Source organism: Physeter macrocephalus, chromosome 10 (genome assembly GCF_002837175.3).
Source record: "Physeter macrocephalus isolate SW-GA chromosome 10, ASM283717v5, whole genome shotgun sequence".
NCBI lineage: Eukaryota > Metazoa > Chordata > Mammalia > Artiodactyla > Physeteridae > Physeter > Physeter macrocephalus.
Window position 1 is genome coordinate 587,298 of NC_041223.1, and position 17,696 is coordinate 604,993.

Below are 17,696 nucleotides of genomic sequence, written 5' to 3' on the forward strand. Positions count from 1 at the left end.
TTTTGTTATGAATTGCTTTCTTCCAGGACAGAACTGGGAAGTAGAATTTCTTTTTCCTTTCGTTTTCTTCATTCCTCCTGTATTTTTCTGTCATCCAGAGCTAGTTTTGTATTTTAAGGATACAAAATCTTTTAGCTTTCATCTATCTGGAAAAGTTCACTGTTTTGATCAGCTTATCGTCTTATGGTAGTCAGCCCATCTTACGAAGAGAGTGTTTGGAATTGATTTAGTCCACCCAGCCTGCCTTGAAGGGCAGATTACCTTTAAACCATCTCAATTTTATTAAGACATTAATGGATATAAATAGAATATGTTAAGATTTATCATTCCTGGGATTGTTAAACAGTCCGGAATGGCTGTTTTGGAGGAAAATCTTTAAATCAACCAGAATAGAAGAAAATGGTAAAAGCAAATAGCCCTTTAAACGGGCTTTAGCCAGAAATGCGGAATAATTTTTATAAACACTTAGGGAATGTTAAAATTTATACCTAAATTTCGATAGAGTTTTTGTTTTCGAGCTATTAAGTGCATTTTGACTCCATCAAAATGGGATGGAGTCAACATTGGATGTTGGAGTAATTTTCTTGATGTCGAACAAGTCAAATTCTGTGCTACGTAGGGGTGTGATTTGTCTCGTGGCCAATTTTACTGTTGGCCTTCCGTGAAGAATTTAAATGATCAAAACCCCGTAGAAGACACATATTTTTAAATTTGCTCGAGAAGTATTTGTTGAATACTCTGTCGCAGGCACCCAGGATGCAATGTGGCATCTCATTCGTTTCTCTTACAACATCACAACTGGAAACCAGACTATCCCATTCAAAGTACACATTGGTCGTCTTTATTATACCAGTTATCCGGAGACACAGAATCAGTAGGATACAGGCGGAGATTTATTATTGGTAACTGGCTCACATGGTCATGGAGGCTGAGGAGTCCCGTTTCCTGTGGTCTGCAGCCTTGAGGCCCAGGAGAGGGGGCCGTATGGGTTCCAGTTCGAGTCTGAAGGCCTGAGACCAGGAGAGCCGATGGGGTGAGATCCTGTCCCCAAGGACGAGGGAAGATGGGGGTCCCAGCTCAACAGGGAGCGAGAACAATTGGGGGATGCCCACCCGAACTGGGGAGGGCAACAACCTCCTTACTCAGTCCAGTTCAAATGCTAATCTCACCCAGAAACCCTCACAGACCCCCAGAAATAATATTTAGCCAGATATCTCGGTACCCTGTCATCCAGCCAAGTTGACATTAAATTAACCGTTATATAAGCTACAGGTGTATTTTTTTTTTTTTTTTTTTTTTGCGGTACGCGGGCCTCTCACCGTTGCGGCCTCTCCCGTTGCGGAGCACAGGCTCCGGACGCGCAGGCTCAGCGGCCACGGCTCACGGGCCCAGCCGCTCCGCGGCATGTGGGATCTTCCCGGACGGGGGCGCGAACCCGCGTCCCCTGCATCGGCCGGCGGACTCTCAACCACCGCGCCACCAGGGAAGCCCTTACAGGTGTATTTTTGTTTCAAAGGATTTTCTGTTGATTTGAGATTCAGTTTTTCACTGCTTAAAATTATATATATTGTGCCTAAAATGTTTCTATAAGGTCCTCACCTCCCAAGGTTTCTAGGACCATTTTTCCCCCCACCCTCAGGCACAAATTATTCTAGCATAATATTCCTCTAGACCGAGAACGTGGTCTCACTTGAAGGCCTTGTGCAGAATGTGCTAGATATGGACCCTTCTGGAGCTCCCTGACTCCAGTTGTTGGAATGGCTTTTCTAGGTCATTCAGTCACAAGTGCTCACCTTAAAAAGGCGGCAGCCTTTCGGCACTTTGATAGATAGGAGGTGCCAGCCTTTAAGGGTCCTGATCAGAAAGCTGCCATTACGTTGTGACTTTGCTTTATAGATGAGTTACATTCCCGCCTGTAGCGCAGAATTGAAAGAATCTGATAATGTTCGAAATCGTTGGCGGAAAGGAGCACTTACTCTTTGGAGGTATTAGCCGTGGCTTTGATTTACACACACACTGAACTGGCATGCTGTGTAGACGTTTGTTTTTTCTTTAATTATCAGAGCAGAGATGCCTTTTTGCAGTCTGCTCGACAGGGCTGCCCGATGGGGTAGCGCTGGCTCAGAGCTGAGCCTGTGACGGGCAGGGGCTACTCTTGTGCCTCTTGAGTTTCACACGCAGCCACATTGCCTGATCAAACTGCAAAGACAAATCAGGCTGTGAGACAGTGACTTTGCAAGCCTACTTGAGAGGAACATGAACCACTTAGTAGGAAAATCATCTTTATTACTAAAATGTCTCAGCGATTACCCTGATGGGTTTGCCACTACTTTTCTGTACCTGTTACCTAGGAGAGCCCTTCAGTAACGCTTTCTGACTCCAGGGTCTACCATGCCCTCTGTGACTTTCAGGGTGTGACTAGTGGGTCCCCTATATCAGAATTATGTAGAGCGCTTGTTAAAAATGAATTCCTGGGCCCACCCCAGACATTGTCCTGGTTTCTGGACTAGGCCATGAAAATTTGCATTAGGAAACAAATACCCAATCTGAAACCTCCCTTACCTCTTCAGGCAGGCCCAATCAGAGGAACAACCCTTAGGAGACATCGAACGAAGGACTGATTACAGGTCTGACCTTGTGCCATTAAGGGACCGGTTAGATGTGTGTGTGCTTGGTGCCGGAGCCTAGGCTGTTGGGAAGGGACAGTGGGTGTGAAGGGAACACACGGCCAGTCTGGAAACTATGAACTGGGGCGCGAGGACATCCTCAGCAGCCCCACTACCCCCAGAGATGCCTACAAGGGACTGAGCTAAACACTCACCCGGCACAGCAGTTGGGAGAAGCGAGAGGGAGGCTGGCAGGAGCTGAAGGCACCACCACGCCCACCAGATGGGCCCAAAAGGAAGACGGTTGCTGCCTCACCTCACCGGCCAGCCCTCTTCCTGAGTGGGCAGCAGCAGGCCACACCTAAACGTGGGAAGGACATTCGGGTTCCCACCCCGCAGAGGAGGCGGCAACTATGTCCACGGGCAATTTGGACTGCGGGCAGCCTGCGGGCATGGAGAGCTGGGGTACAAGAACCTCCTCCTACCGTTCTGCTGGTTAGGCCAGAGGGTATGAGAGAGTTGTCTGTTAACATCCGGGGCTGGTTTACTCTCTTGGACGGGGAGGGGCTCACGGTGTGTCTGTAGCGCCTCTGGGCACGTCCAGCCGAGGAAGAGGCCCTGCCCACCACGGCCACCATCACCCTCTCTGAGCAGGCGCCCAGCGTCTCTGTCCTGAAGGCGTCTGCTCTCCCCTCTCCTCTAGCAGGAGACTAGCTGCCCATGCGGCTCTCCCTGGTCTGAGTGCCTCCTTGGAGTGTGTAATCATCTTTGAAAAACGTTTTTTCTGTAATAGGAAAATCTTTTCAAAAAACAGCCTGGGAAAACAAAAAGCAACAAAAAACCAACATGGGGTATGAATTGATATCCACAGGGCTGACTTAGAAAGTATAGGTGACCTGGAGCGTGGTCTCACACACTGTCCTCAAGCAGACCCACAACCTTTGCCTCTTCTGCAGTGAGATGCTGCTGGAGGGGCCCTGCGAGAAGCTGTGGGTTTGGAGGAGGAGTTGGCTGCGGTCCAGAGAGGCCATCGGACCCTCACTCTTAACGGACGTCAGATCTGTGGGCCACTCTCCCCGAGGCCACTTGATGGCAGTGTTGTCTCATCCGGCTGGCCATCCTGCAGCTGGGGACCCGGTGTTCGGTAAGGAAGCATGTGGCTGGCCCAAGTTCTCCCAGTGCAGACTGCTGAGCTCCTGTGAGAGCCCTGAGCCTGGTGGTAAATCCTGTTCGGTAACCTGGAAGGAGGGTTGCCTTGCCCTGCGCTAAACCCCCCTCATCCTCATATCAAAGCGGAAAGGACAGGAGACAAATGCAGAAAGATTGGTAGTAATCGATACTGACAGAGATAAACCGAAAAGTTGGTAGGTAGTTATCTATACTGGAGGTCCTGTGTATGTGTATGGGTGGGAGGGGAGAGAGGGAGAAAGAGAAAGGAGGGGAGAAAAACATCAGAACACAGAATTTCTTAGGAAATGGGGAAATTTACGGGGTTTGCTCAGGTAGCTGACTGGTGGTAGAACTGAAATTAAAACTCAGTATTCGTTTTATGCTACTGGGCTCTCTCTCTGGGTTTTCTTTGTTTTCTGCTACCAGTAAATCCTTTTGCTTCTTGTACTTCAGTATGCTCCTTTCAAATGAACTGTGATGTTACGATGCTTTAAGGACCCAAGGCTACAAATGCCACTGAGATTCGTGGGTGAAGATTTTGTGTAGGTGCTCATGGTAGAAAATATCCACAAAGTCATGAGCACAATCTCCACTTAATGAAGTTCTAAATCCCAGTGAGTGGGCTGCTTGCTTCAAGTAGTAACTACACCCCCAAGAAAATGCAAGAAAAGACGTGCTTTTCTTGCGTTTAACTTAATGCCTTTTGATTTAATTGGAGTTGGCCTCTACTGATTTCCTGTGCCACCGGCAAGGGGTACATGTGTTTTCCTTATATATCACAGGTAATTTTGCCTTTCTTTTTCGCTGGTAACCCCGAGGCTGACCTGCCCTAACTGCCCTACCTAAGCCGAAGGTTGAAACATGCTGTAATATACGGTCTGACCAAACATTTCAATTCAAGGCTGTCTTTCAAATATTAACACTTGGAATAGACTTGTTAAGAGTACCTGTTTAGTTTTGGTTTTCTTTCCTAACATTTATTTTTAACTATTTCAAGACCTGCGCCTGGCTTCTGTCCTCTTCCCGTTCTGATAAAACCTCACTTACTTTTTGAACTGATTGTTGAGAACCATGAGGCGGGCCTAGAGGGTGAAGACACTGCTGGTCCGTTTGTGACGGTGTTGCTGTTTTTCCTCTTCATTTAGGATGCTAAGAACGTCCACCTACAAACCCTGAAATGTTGGCTAGCATCTCAGGAGGTCATCTCGGACTGTACGAACTCTGTTATCACTGCTTCCTGGGAGGGGTGCTGTGTACGAATCTCTGGAAGCTTGTAGGCTTGGGGAAGGCCTCCAGGAGAACTGCCAACCATCCTGCTCCCGGACTCTGAGGCTCTGAAAGCCTTAAATGTCATAGAACATTCCCCATTTGTAGGATCCTTGTGAAACTTCTCAGAGGGAAGGGGAAGGTGTGAACAGGGAGAGAGACACGGGGTCAGGGACAGGAGACCCTGGGTAATGTCAAAGAGCCAGGGTGGGGCTTCCCTGGTGGCGCAGTGGTTGAGAGTCCGCCTGCCGATGCAGGGGACGCGGGTTCGTGCCCCGGTCCGGGAGGATCCCACATGCCGCGGAGCGGCTGGGCCCGTGAGCCGTGGCCGCTGAGCCTGCGCGTCCGGAGCCTGTGCTCCGCAACGGGAGAGGCCACAGCAGTGGGAGGCCCGCGTACCGCAAAAAAAAAAAAAAAAAAAAAGAGCCAGTGTGGTTGGTCATATTCCTTTCTGCAGGCTCTGAAAAGAGTATGAACCATGTGAGCTGGGACTTGAGAACAAAGAAAAGCCAGGGATTTGAGGATCTTGGGGATGAGTTTGCAAGGCTCATTTGTTCCCCCAAATACCAGCTGAGCACCGTCTCTGTGCCAGGCCTGGGGCGCAGCACGGAACAGACACCAGTCCTCTGGAGAAGCTCATCTTATGTTGGGGGAAGGGAGACAGTCAGCACAGAGGAATATAGGTTCCAGAGGGGGCAGAGAAGAAGGGAGACTGTGCTGGCGATGCTTCCTGAGAAAGAAGCCAAGCTCTTCGTGACTCTCGTGTTGTGCCTCAGAGGGAGGCTGGGATCCTAACACGGAGGTCATGTGTTGAAGCCTCAGCTTCTTCTTGTGCACTGTTCCTGGTTCCCTTTGAGAAAAGCGCTGGAACCCGGCCCGTGTGGGCTGTTGCTGGTGGGGGTCCGGGCCTGCAGCACATCTACATAAATAAAAACATCATCCAGACGGTGTTTCTGTTTTAAGTTCCTTAAAAACCAACAACTGGGAATGATTGAGCAATTTATGAAATACTGACTACCTAGGAACTCTGCAGCCCTTAAAAGTAGTGCCCGTGAAGCCCTTGTGGTAACACTGCAGAATATTAGGGCAGAACATTACATGAAATCCACAGAATGAAAATTGTCTGTGCGCCATGACCACAGGTATGTGAAAACATGAATATAATAACGCAGAAGAAAAAAACATCCAAATTAATACAGTGGAGTGGCCCAATATGGGTGGTTTTCCTTATTTTATAGACCTCCATAATGATATCTTGTCATTAAAAAGAAGTTTCAGGTAAAGATTTGTAAATTTAGAATTCTACATTTAATAACTCCTCTTGGGGGCTTCCCTGGTGGCGCAGTGGTTGCGCGTCCGCCTGCCGATGCAGGGGAACCGGGTTCGCGCCCCGGTCCGGCAGGATCCCACGTGCCACGGAGCGGCTGGGCCCGTGAGCCGTGGCCGCTGGGCCTGCGCGTCCGGAGCCTGTGCTCCGCAGCGGGAGAGGCCACAGCAGAGGGAGGCCGGCATACCACCAAAAAAAAAAAAAAACTCCTCTTCCATTTTTGCCAACCTCCTCAAAATATTTTATTTTGAGTGTGGATGCAATCTAGTAATCAACTTAATGAGAAAAACCCAACTGTTAATTTGGTTTGAGTTGGTAAAAAATTAGGTTGTTTGACAGAGTATCTCACTTTTAACCAGCCATGTTGACATCAAGAGATATACCTGATCATTTCCTAATTATTAACTAATAAAAACTATTGTTTTCATGGTGCTATTTTCATAAGCCACAAATATTTGGGGGGTGGGTAGATGGGGCAAGGATGGGGCTAAGTGCAGGGCGCGTGCCTGCTGTATTTCAGGACCCTTGGGCAGTTAGGCAATGGCATGGCCAGAATACTAGTCTTGCTTATCTGTCGAATTATGAAACTGAAACCCTAGCCTTTTTAGAAAGAGGTGTACAAAGTCTCTGGGTTGTCTGGAGAAAATCACAGAGAATTCTATTTATTTTATTTTATTTATTTATTTTTTTTTTGCGGTACGCGGGCCTCCCACTGCTGTGGCCTCTCCCGTTGCGGAGCACAGGCTCCGGACGCGCAGGCTCAGCGGCCACGGCTCACGGGCCCAGTCGCTCCGCGGCATGTGGGATCTTCGCGGACCGGGGCACGAACCCGCGTCCCCTGCATCGGCAGGAGGACTCTCAACCACTGTGCCACCAGGGAAGCCCCTACAGAGAATTCTGACTTCCCTCAGGCGTCATGAAGGTGAAAGGAGTTTTAACCTTTAGCAAACATTACAAAATTCTAACAAAGAAAATAATATTGAAGGGTGTAGAGTTTCCCTCAAAAAGACATGCTAATAAATGCTTAGAGGCAATATGTCCCCCACGAAAAAATTAAAGAAAAACTCCAGGGAAAACCACCAATGCCTTTTTTATTCCATTGGAAGTTTGGAGTAATGTCAAATATCGACACTTCAAAAACAAGAAAAAAACACATTCTTTCTTACAGTTTTCACAAACCGGAGGGAAACAATTACTGGTCAAAACTTATCAGGAAGTTTGGTGTAGTTTTGGGGAGCATTTTAACTTTCTTTTCTCCCCTTAATAGATTTGTATTGTCCCGTATCCCTCGTAATTCTATGAGAAAAATACGTATGTGATTTTACACTGGAGAAAACTTTAATATGAGATCTTCATTTGCTCAAAATTTACAGCCAGTTTTGAGCCCTCCTGATACTTCAGTGCCTCCTGTTTTGTATCTTCTATAAATAGAAGAAAGAAATCTTCTATTTGATTCTAAAGAATCTATTTGATGTGAAGAAATCAGATGAAATCCTATAACTTCATCTGTAAATATTTCAACCCTCTAAAAGATAATGATCATATTTTAAAATATAATCACAATTTCATAATCATACTTTAAAAGATTAACTCTAATTTCTCAACGAAATATCCAGTCTATGTTCAAATTTTCTCGATTGTCTGACAAATGTCTATTTACAGTTCATTCAAATTTGGAGCCAAATAAATCAATCTCTCTCTTCAATCTTCCTCTCTCTCACCAATCTCTCTCTCTCTGTATTAATCTCTTTCAATCTCTTGAAACTCAAAGGTCAGAGAAGCCAGGTGCTTTGTACTGCAGTTTCCCACTTTCTGGATATTGCTGATTATATTCCTGTAGTTTCTGTACTTGTCTTTTCCTATAAATTGGTAGTTAGATTTAGAAGCTTGATCAGGTTCAGTTCAATTGTTCATCAACAGAGCAATCTAAGTTTACGTCTTACCATTGCTTAGATCGGCAAATTTGACCTGTTTCTATTAGTCAAACAATAATCCACTGTGATGTGACACATATCTAAGTACCATTGACTGTTTTCGTTTATGCCGTTGTAAGATAAACTTCAGTTTCTAAAAAAGCCACAGCGTTCTTTCAATCATAGGTTCCAAACTCAGACAGGGCAGGGCTTCAAGCTTCCCGCTTGTGCAGGTCCGATGTTCCTTTACCCCTGCCCTGGGGTGGGGGCACCTGGCCTCTGCACGAGCATCTCCAGGGATGGGGGCTGGTCCACCCAGCCCATCCCCAGGCCACGTAGGAAGCTCTCTCACAAGGTCACAGCTTCTCCTCCAGGGCAGTGCATTTCCTCCCAAGGTTTTTGGCTTTTAAATGGGGTTTCTATCGCGTTACCCTGCTCTGTGTGAATAATGTAAATATCACTTGCTTTCTCAGATAACACACTTTCCAGACTCTGGCCCACTAACTGAGGGAGCTCTGCTTGCCCTTGTGAACCCTCTTACAGTTCAGCCCCTGTATTCAACACTCTGCCTCCTAGGCCTGCTTGTGGCCAACACCTTTGTTCCTAGTTTATTCTAGGGACAGCAGTCAGGATGCGTTGCTATTAGTCTCGTCGTCGCCTCTGCCTTTATTGCTCCTGCTGGGGCTGTTTTTGGGAGAGGGACTCAGGGGACCCACCAGCCAAGGGTCTGTTCCAGCTCAGCTCAGCCCCAGCTGGCTCCTCTGGGCACCGGGGCAGAGGGTCTGTGTGACTGGCGCCTCTTCTGGGAGGCCCAGGTTGTCAGGCTCCCTTCTAGAAACTTCGGAGTCAAGCTATTCGCAGTGATGACCCCTCGTGCTCCAGCTGCCCTGCCTGCCGGGCTCAGATCCCTGATGGTCGTAAAAGGAGAGTCAGAGGGTGGGCTGCACAGGCGCAGCTTCTCTCTGAAAGCGCCGAGGGAACAGTTTGTGGGAGCGAGTGGGTGCCTCCCAGAGCTTGGCCTCCAAATGGCCTGGTCGTCCTGAGCTTCCCGTAACTGCCGGCCATGAATCAATCATCCACAATCTGTGTCAAGCCTCTGTAAACCTATTTATAGTTTATGTTTGTGCCAATCTGAAGAATTGAATCCAAACGATTGTTCCTGAGCATATTCTCTCCTATTTTCCTTAAACTAAAGCTATCCTTAAGTTTCAAGGGTGTCCTCTTGCCTCTATGACCTGGAATTGGGTGGCGTGTGACATGTCACATCCACTTGTGAATGTGCCGTGGGGAGGTCCAGCTGCGTCTATGATACCAATTCATTGTCACTGTCACCTTCAGATGGAATACTGTTGCCCAAGTGACATCAGTTTCTAGGCGGAAACTAAGTGCCTTGCCTTTTGGAGTAGATTCCATCTCAAGGAATTGTTCAGAAAAGGAGACACTTATTTATCTCAGCTTCCTCCACGACTCCATTCCAAACTCAGCTTCTATAGGGACAGTATTCCTTGCAAATATGGCAGATGGTCAGGGCAAGATCACAGCTCTTCTCCTTCCTTTACAGCTGTGACAAATGTATGTGCCAGGAGGTGGAATTAAGGAAAGTTACAGACAGGAAGCAAATTTACGTGGATTTCCACCCAGAAAGAGTCGGAGCTGGGCTCATTCAGCAGCCGAGACAGACTTGGATGCCAAGAGGAAGCCAGGCTGTGCCACGAGCCCCTGGGTGTTTACAAGATGCCAGCTTAGAGGGGGCGCCCAGGGACAGTATTTTGAAAAATCTAACATGAATTGGACATTAATGTGAAATAAGGCCCAAGAAGAGGCTCCGCTCTCTCTGTGTTTGCAGGGTGACTGTGCAGCGGTGCAGTGGATGGCTCTGGGCTCGGGTCTGCACTGCACTCTGCCCGCTCCCCACCGGCACCGGAGCAGCTCTGCAGACCAACGTGGCGCAGCCGAGCCGCACCAGCGCCCTCAGGTCCTGGCCTGTCTTCCCACTGTCCCTTTCCAGCGACGACAGGCTGCTTGCTGTGGGCCAAAGACACTTGCAGAGTCGGTGGCTGTCGGCCCTGGGGCCCAATTCCCTCACTTCCCAGCCATGCGGCCTCAGACACCTTCACCTGTGAAACGTGTGCAGCGTTAGGAGGAGCGGATGAAGTGACGCGTGTGAGCGCTCAGCCCGGACCCCGACATGCAGCAAGTCCTCAGTGAATTGCAGTTATTTTCTTTAGGCCTCAGGCAGTTCCCGTTCTCTGGAGGGCCCACAACCGAGCCCCCTTCTATCCGCCTGGAAACTTTTTTTTTTCTTTTTTTGCTTTTTGGCTGTGTCGGGTCTTCGTTGCTGCGCCCGGGCTTTCTCTAGTTGTGCCGAGCGGGGGCTACTCTCCGTTACAGTGCGCGGGCTTCTCATTGCGGTGGCTTCTCTTGTTGTGGAGCACGGGCTCTAGGTGCGCGGGCTTCAGTAGTTGTGGCTCGTGGGCTCAGTAGTTGTGGCTCGCGGGCTCTAGGAGTGTGGTCTCAGTAGTTGTGGCTCGCGGGCTCAGTAATTGTGGCTCGCGGGCTCAGTAGTTGTGGCGGCTCTAGGTGCGCGGGCTTCAGTAGTTGTGGCTCGTGGGCTCAGTAGTTGTGGCTCGCGGGCTCTAGGAGTGTGGTCTCAGTAGTTGTGGCTCGCGGGCTCAGTAATTGTGGCTCGCGGGCTCAGTAGTTGTGGCATGCGGGCTCAGTGGTTGTGGCTCACGGGCTCTAGAGCACAGGCTCAGGAGTTGTGGCGCACGGGCTTAGTTTGTCTGCGGCATGTGGGATCTTCCCAGACCAGGGCTCGAACCCGTGTCCCCTGCATTGGCAGGCGGGTTCTTAACCACTGAGCCACCAGGGAAGCCCTCCTTGGAAACTCTTATTTGGGCTCGAACCCGTGTCCCCTGCATTGGCAGGCGGATTCTTAACCACTGAGCCACCAGGGAAGCCCTCCTTGGAAACTCTTATTTGTCCTTCTTCTCCTCCAAGTCCCGGCTCAGGGGTGCCTCTGGGAAGCTGCCCCTGACCCGCCTCTGCCTCCTCTTCCTTCCCCGCCTCGTCCCCGCTCCCCTCTCCTCCTGCACAGACGTCCTGAGGAGGGTCACTCCTCACTGCATGGTGACTTCTGGCTGTTACCCTAGAGGGCTCGACATCCATGTCTACCATTACTGATGAATAAATATTTGTTAAAATAATTAATTAAACAAACTCAGGGCTTTATTCAATAAAACTTTGGCTGGAAGCTATAAATATCTTTGATTCTTGAAGAATGCATTGTTACTAAATGCAATTTTGTAAGAAAAACCTTCCCGACACAGGGTGGGTCAATGGAGGCGGGGTGGAAAAGATAAAAAGAATTCTTGGTGGTAGGAAGTTTGAGGAACCGCTGTGCTAGCTTCTCCTCCCATCCCAGCGGGAGCTTGATCTCCAAATTAAGCGTTTGTTTCTGAGCTTAGGAGGCAGCAGCTGCCACTGAAGGTAGGATACAGTGCTTTGCAGCTGACCAGTGCCTTTCCTGGGTCACTTCCCCCTTCTGCCTGGCATGTGCCCCTGTTGGCCTTCTGTGGGCTGGCCTCCAGTCCCTGGCCACTCCCTAAGGTCCCCTGGGGTTAGTTGGACGCAAACAGTTGGATGGGACCAGCTCCTCTCACCTCCTGCCACTTTGCAGTTAAAACTCTATGCATGCAAAATTTTGTAAATGACCCAGCATGATATGGTGACTATATTTTCAGACCCCAAAACTGAGTTTGTTAACCAAAGGTTGATTTCAGACTTGTGAACTCTTTTATATGAGAAGTCTTATAAAGTTACAAATATTAAATCATATTTTATGATGTATTCTTTTTTAAAATACAGTTATTTATTTATTTATTTTTGGCTGCATTGGGTCTTCGTTGCTGCGCGCAGGCTTTCTCTAGTTGTGGCGAGCAGGGGCTGCTCTTTGTTGTGGTGCACGGGCTCCTCATTGTGGTGGCTTCTCTCGTTGCGGAGCACGGGCTCTAGGCAGGCGGGCTTCAGTAGTTGTGGCACGCAGGCTCAGCAGTTGTGGCTCGTGGGCTCTAGAGCACCGGCTCAGTAGTTGTGGCACACGGGCTTAGTTGCTCCGCGGCATGTGGGATATTCCCAGACCAGGACTCGAACCCGTGTCCCCTGCATTGGCAGGCAGATTCCTAACCACTGTGCCACCAGGGAAGGGAAGCCCCTGATGTATTATACTCTCCTCCCAAGTCTATACTCCTATCTGCACCTTTCTCTCTTTATTCCATCCAGATACAACTGGAGAAGGTCTTTCCTCCTAACAAAGATCAGTTATTTCACAGGAATTTCTGACCCCATTCCCTCTCATTGTCTAGGTCTTCTTTCCTCCCACTACGCCCTCCTCCGCTGTGAATTACTGATCTTTCTTTAGGACCCGGTCGTCCTCACTGGTAAACTGATGTGCTTTCGGGTCTCCCACATAAAGAAACAAGAGAACCTCTCCGGCCTCCTAACCCCCCTCCAGCTACCGCTCCATTACTCTGATTCTCTTTAGAGTCAAATTCCTCAAAACGCTTTCTGTAAACGCTGCTTTGAGATCCTTCCCTCCACGTGCCCTCCTGCACTCTGACACATCGAAGGGCTCTCGTCAAGACACCACGGATGTACTCAGGCCAAATCTAAGAAAGAATTCTCTTGCTTGGACTCCCTTCCGTCTGTCTCGGCTTTGTGACAGCGCATTCTCTGGGGCTTTCTCCTTCCTTATCCAAGTTCTGGTTGTGGGTGTTTCTTAGGGCTCTGGAGGCCACTCTTGAAGGAACTTGGATACGCTTGGCTTTTGTTCTTTAAACTTTTGTTAGTATATTATGCTACATGACTATACCTTCTCGTTAAAAACCCACAATTACATAAAGAGTCAAAAACCCACTAACCACTCCCACCAGCTCCATTCTCGTCCACAGAACTAACCGCTCCCCAGGCCTGGGGCTCTGGAGCCTCGCCAGCCACTTCGGGCCTCCAGGCCACCAGCCACCTTGCCTTCTCCCCTCCCCAGACAGACGTCCTCACGCCGTTAGGAAGGGTTTCCCTTGGCTCTTCAGGTGCCAGCTGTCCTCTCTCTCATCTACCCTGTCTGAGTACTTAATTCTTTGGAAGAGCAAACTGATTATTTTGTTCCTAGTAATTAGCATAATCTGCAACTATTTGTTCACTTGTCTTGAGTTTACTCAGTCTCTCCCTTTAGAATAAAGCCTCTGGGAGCAGCAACTCTGTGTCTCTCAGTGTTTCAGTCCCAGTGCTTGGAGCAAACAGGGCACACGAAAGTAGCACGATACACGGATGGCAACTTCAATGCAGCCTATGTTTGGTGCCCATCTCACATGTACATACCCTGAGACTACATGTATGTGTACATATGTATACAGTCAATCCTCATTACCCATGGATTTCATACTCGTGAATTTGCCTACTTGCTAAAAATTTCCAAGGAAGGAGAAGATCGGAGATGCACAGCCTCCCAGAAAGAAAGGCAAGCGAGCAACACGACACAGCACGACAAACACCACACAACGGCCATCAACACGCGAAACGTCGGAGCACAGGAGCCCTCCTCCCAGACATTAGCTGTGCTCTATTTCCCAGAGCCGAGATGTCTCCCCAAAGCCTTTCCCAAATGAAGAAACCTTCATTTCTTTTAGCCGCAGCAGGCCATGTGTCCAGAGCTGTTTGTTGTCTCTCGTATTCTTTAATAGACTTACTTCGTTTAAAGGGGAAAAATTTGCCTAAGAACCTGGCTACTAGAGATCTGATCCAGTGCCCTGTTTCTCTGGGATCCAGATGTTCACAGATGTGGTAATGACAGTGAGGGAAGGCACAGACAGGCTTGAGGATAAGAGGGGGTTACTGCCCTCCTCCCTTCTGGGAGTCCCTGTGCCTCCCCAGGGGCCGTGGGGGGTGGTGCTGAAACCCGGGAGCTCTGTCGCCCGGACGCTTCCGGAAGCTGACACATTCCCGCCCTGTGGCATGTAGGTCAGAGGGCTGTTTCCAGATAGTCCCTTTTCTGCTGAGCTCTCTGCCCAGAGCACCTGCTGGTTTCCCAGCCCCTGCGCCCCACTCTGGGCGGAGCCTCACTCTGTCCCTGCTCGGGTGTAAACAGTAGGTGCTCAGAGAGCCTGGGCCCGAGAGGCGGGGCAGGAGGCCACACGTAAGCTGGCGGGGGAGCAGGGCTCCTGAGAGCGGGCAGGAAGCTGGCACTGCCCGCCCAGCCTGTGGGACGCCCTGCGTGGGTGGCTCGCTCAGAAGATGGGCTTCCCTCGTCTCTTTCCGGAGCACCACGCCCTCCCCACCTCCGCCATCGTTTCCCGCGGTGGCCCCTTGCGCAGTGTCTGTTGGCTGTAATCTTGTCCGCCATCGGCTGCAGCCCGGAGGGCGAAGCTTCACGCGGCTTTGCTCGCTTGGACGGGGGCCTGGCGCTCAGGGTGGGCAGCAAGCGGTTTCGGTGAACGAGTGGGTCCAGCCCCTGCTGGACTGGTGACCGTCTGGACTGCACAGCCCGTGACACGGGACAGACCGCTTCAGGCCTCCGACCCTCCGCTCCTTCGAGAACACGGGTTTTGAGGGGACTCTGCGATTCTATGTCATGAACGTGAAGCCACACTGGGAGCCAGCAGACACAAGCTGGGGAGTCGCCCTGGACAGAAACGCCTTGGCAGGAGGGCTGCCAGAGCCATCAGACGGCGCCCCGTGGGGTAGAGGTAGGAGGGCGGCAACCGAGGGGACAAAGGAAAACTCCTGCCCGAGGAACAGTCCTCAGACTCCGCCCTCACCAGCCCCTCTCAGCCTGGAGGCTCGGCTCTGACCAGGAGGGCCGCGTCTTCTGTAACAGAATTCATGCCGTTTAATCCTGCAGGAGCCCTGCTTTGTCGCACAGATGAGGAGCCTGGGACTCAGAGAGGCTAAATCCTTCCCCACCTTCACGGTAGCTGGAGAGGCGAAGAGGTCGCCTCTGACCCCACAGCCTAAAGTGTTACAGATCTCTTAGCTTCTGACAGCTCCCTGCAAACCGCGAAGGACGGCGGTCGTTAGGAGTTCAGGCTCTGCAGTGAGATCGCAGGGTGAGACCCCTGGGGCTGCCCTGTCTGTGCCTCAGTTTCCACATCTGTAAAACAATGGGGATGATGGTAGTGTCTGTGCCACAGGGTTAAGTGACTGAAACTGAAAACACGCCTGACAAGTAACACGTGACCAATAAGCATCAGCTATCACTATGGTTATTATACTTAAAGAATTACTACAATGAGGAGAAAACCTGCTTTTCCAGGTTTATCTCCTGTTGCTTTTGAATCCCCTCCGACTCTGCTCTAGATGAGAAATCCGTGAGGAGAAAGTACCCAGACGGTCAATGCTGGTGGCCCAGACCTGTCTGAGGTCCCCGCTTACCAGCCTTCTGGGCAGAGGAGAGGGAGAGCCACCATCTAGGTGACATCTGCCTGACTGCTTTCAATGGTGCCTCATTTCTTTCCGGTTTGGGGATTAGCTCGTCAAGCTAGTTCGTGTGGCCACTTGGAAGGAGACGCGATCCTGGGAGAGCCAAGGACTGGGCAAGACAAGGAGGGTGGAGGCTCAGCGGGTCAGTGCGCGGCCGGGCCCCTCGAGGGCCTGGCTGAAGAGAAGGCAAACCCCCAGACGCGCAGGGGCCGTTGTGGCCGCGGCTCAGGCTGACCCGCCCCCTGGGCTGCAGGGGCTCACGTGGGTGCCAAGCGGGGGTGCAGCCTTCGGATCAGGAGGGGTCAGGAGAGGGGAGGAAGACGGCCGGCCCGGGACCCGCAGCCCCTCTTAGGTGGCCCCTTGCCGCCTGGCCCCTGCGCCGACTCCGCTTCTCGTTACCTGTCCTCTGTGTGTCTTCTGGCTCTGGCTTCAGCTGCCAGCTGCCTGTCCGTCTCAAGTTCCAACTCCTGCAGGGAAGCCGGCCGTCCCCTCCGTTTGCCGTCAGCCCCCTGGGCCTTCTGCCTCTCGGGCCAAGGGCAGGTTCAAACGCTACCCTGAACCAGGGGTGGCTCAAGAAGGGCACTGCAGGGGCTCCTACGTGCGTTTTCTGGACGTCCAGGGCTTAGCGTCGAGGCCAGGTAGCCAGGGCATGACTGTTGGGGGAGGAAGCAGAGGCAGAGACAGACACAGACAGAGAGAGACAGCGAGACAGGGGAGAGACGCACACAGAGAGGAAGGAGAGGCGGCCGGCACCTGCTGGGGGCGAGCACAGCCTCCTCTGGCTCCGCCGCACCTCCTGGAAAGGACGCCCCCATTTTATGGACGAGGAAATTGAGGCTCAGGGAGATTCAGGGGCACCCGGGTTTTGCTCAGCTTGTCTGACCCCAACCCTCTGAGCCTCCTGACTCCCGGGGAAGCTGTGGAGGAAATTTAAAAGGAAGAGATGGAGAAAGCAAAATTACTATGTTAGCGTGGGGCCCGAGGGCAGTTTGCCAAGGGTGGAGGGAAGCCCCACCCGGGCAGACCGGAGAGGCTGTGTGTCCCCAAGTCAGCTAGAAGCTGACGGGAAGGGCCACGATGGCAAGCACGACAGCTCCCCTTGGGGAGGAGGGAAGGCAGCTTGGCGGGGGGAAGATGGAGGCGACTGTGTTTATTAAATCACACAGCGGGGTCTGGGGGGGCGGGGGTGCCGCGGGACTCCTTGGTGGGGAAGAGGTTCCCTGAGCGCATCTCACGGGGGCCTGGCTGGGAACGCAGCCGGCAGCACTGAGCAAGGGAACAGACACACGGGACGAGCTGTGGGGCGGCTGGGGAGGAGGGTGGAGAGGGCGGCCCAGGAAGCCCTCGGGGGGCCTCCGGATCCCCCTCCGTCTGGGGCCACGGTGCTGGTGGTGGCCCGCCCCACCTGAGGCAGCAGGACGGAGGGTAGCGAGACGCTAGGGAGTTGCCTACAGAGCACAGCGTCTGTGATCAGACCCTCGCACGGCCCTGAGGTAGGTGGAAGGAAGAGAAGAACCGGGCAGAAAGGAGCTCCCCGCAAGCGGCAGGGTCTCAGCCACCGGCAGAGACTGTCAGGCGACGGTGTCTCAACGGTAGCGCTCGTGTGTGTGACACACGAGACTGGCTCATCTCTCGCTTTATTCTCAAAGCCATGCTGGGTGCAGCAGCCAGCTATCGCTATGACAACGCTGTGCCCCAAGCCGTCACCCCAGCGCTCAGTGGCAGTGGGCAAGAAGCCCGCTTTCTCTCTCAGGGTGTGCGGGCCGCTGGGCTGTGGGCAGAAGGCCTGGCAGGTCCCCTCCTGGGAGAGGGGGCGCTCTCCAGGCCTGGCTCGGGGGTGGCCCGCCCTCACTACCCGCGCGTGAAGGCGGGAGGGCTGGAGGTGAGGACTCACTGAGCAATAACTCAGTCGACCGGCTTGTTTTATAGCTAAGAAAGAAC

The 17,696-nt window shown here is 51.5% G+C and overlaps 1 protein-coding gene across 1 annotated transcript in view; it reads right to left on the reverse strand.

Annotated features, from left to right (window-relative positions):
• Window positions 1-12,149: 12,149 nt before the first annotated feature.
• FAM120B (family with sequence similarity 120 member B) overlaps window positions 12,150-17,696 on the reverse strand; it is a 116,446-nt gene continuing 110,899 nt past the window's right edge. Inside the window, exons 12-14 of the transcript XR_003681578.2 lie at window positions 16,155-16,672; window positions 15,708-15,864; window positions 12,150-15,426 (exon numbers count right to left, since the gene is read on the reverse strand). The gene's annotated coding sequence lies outside the window, so the exon portion shown is untranslated. The remainder of the gene's footprint in view (window positions 15,427-15,707; window positions 15,865-16,154; window positions 16,673-17,696) is intronic.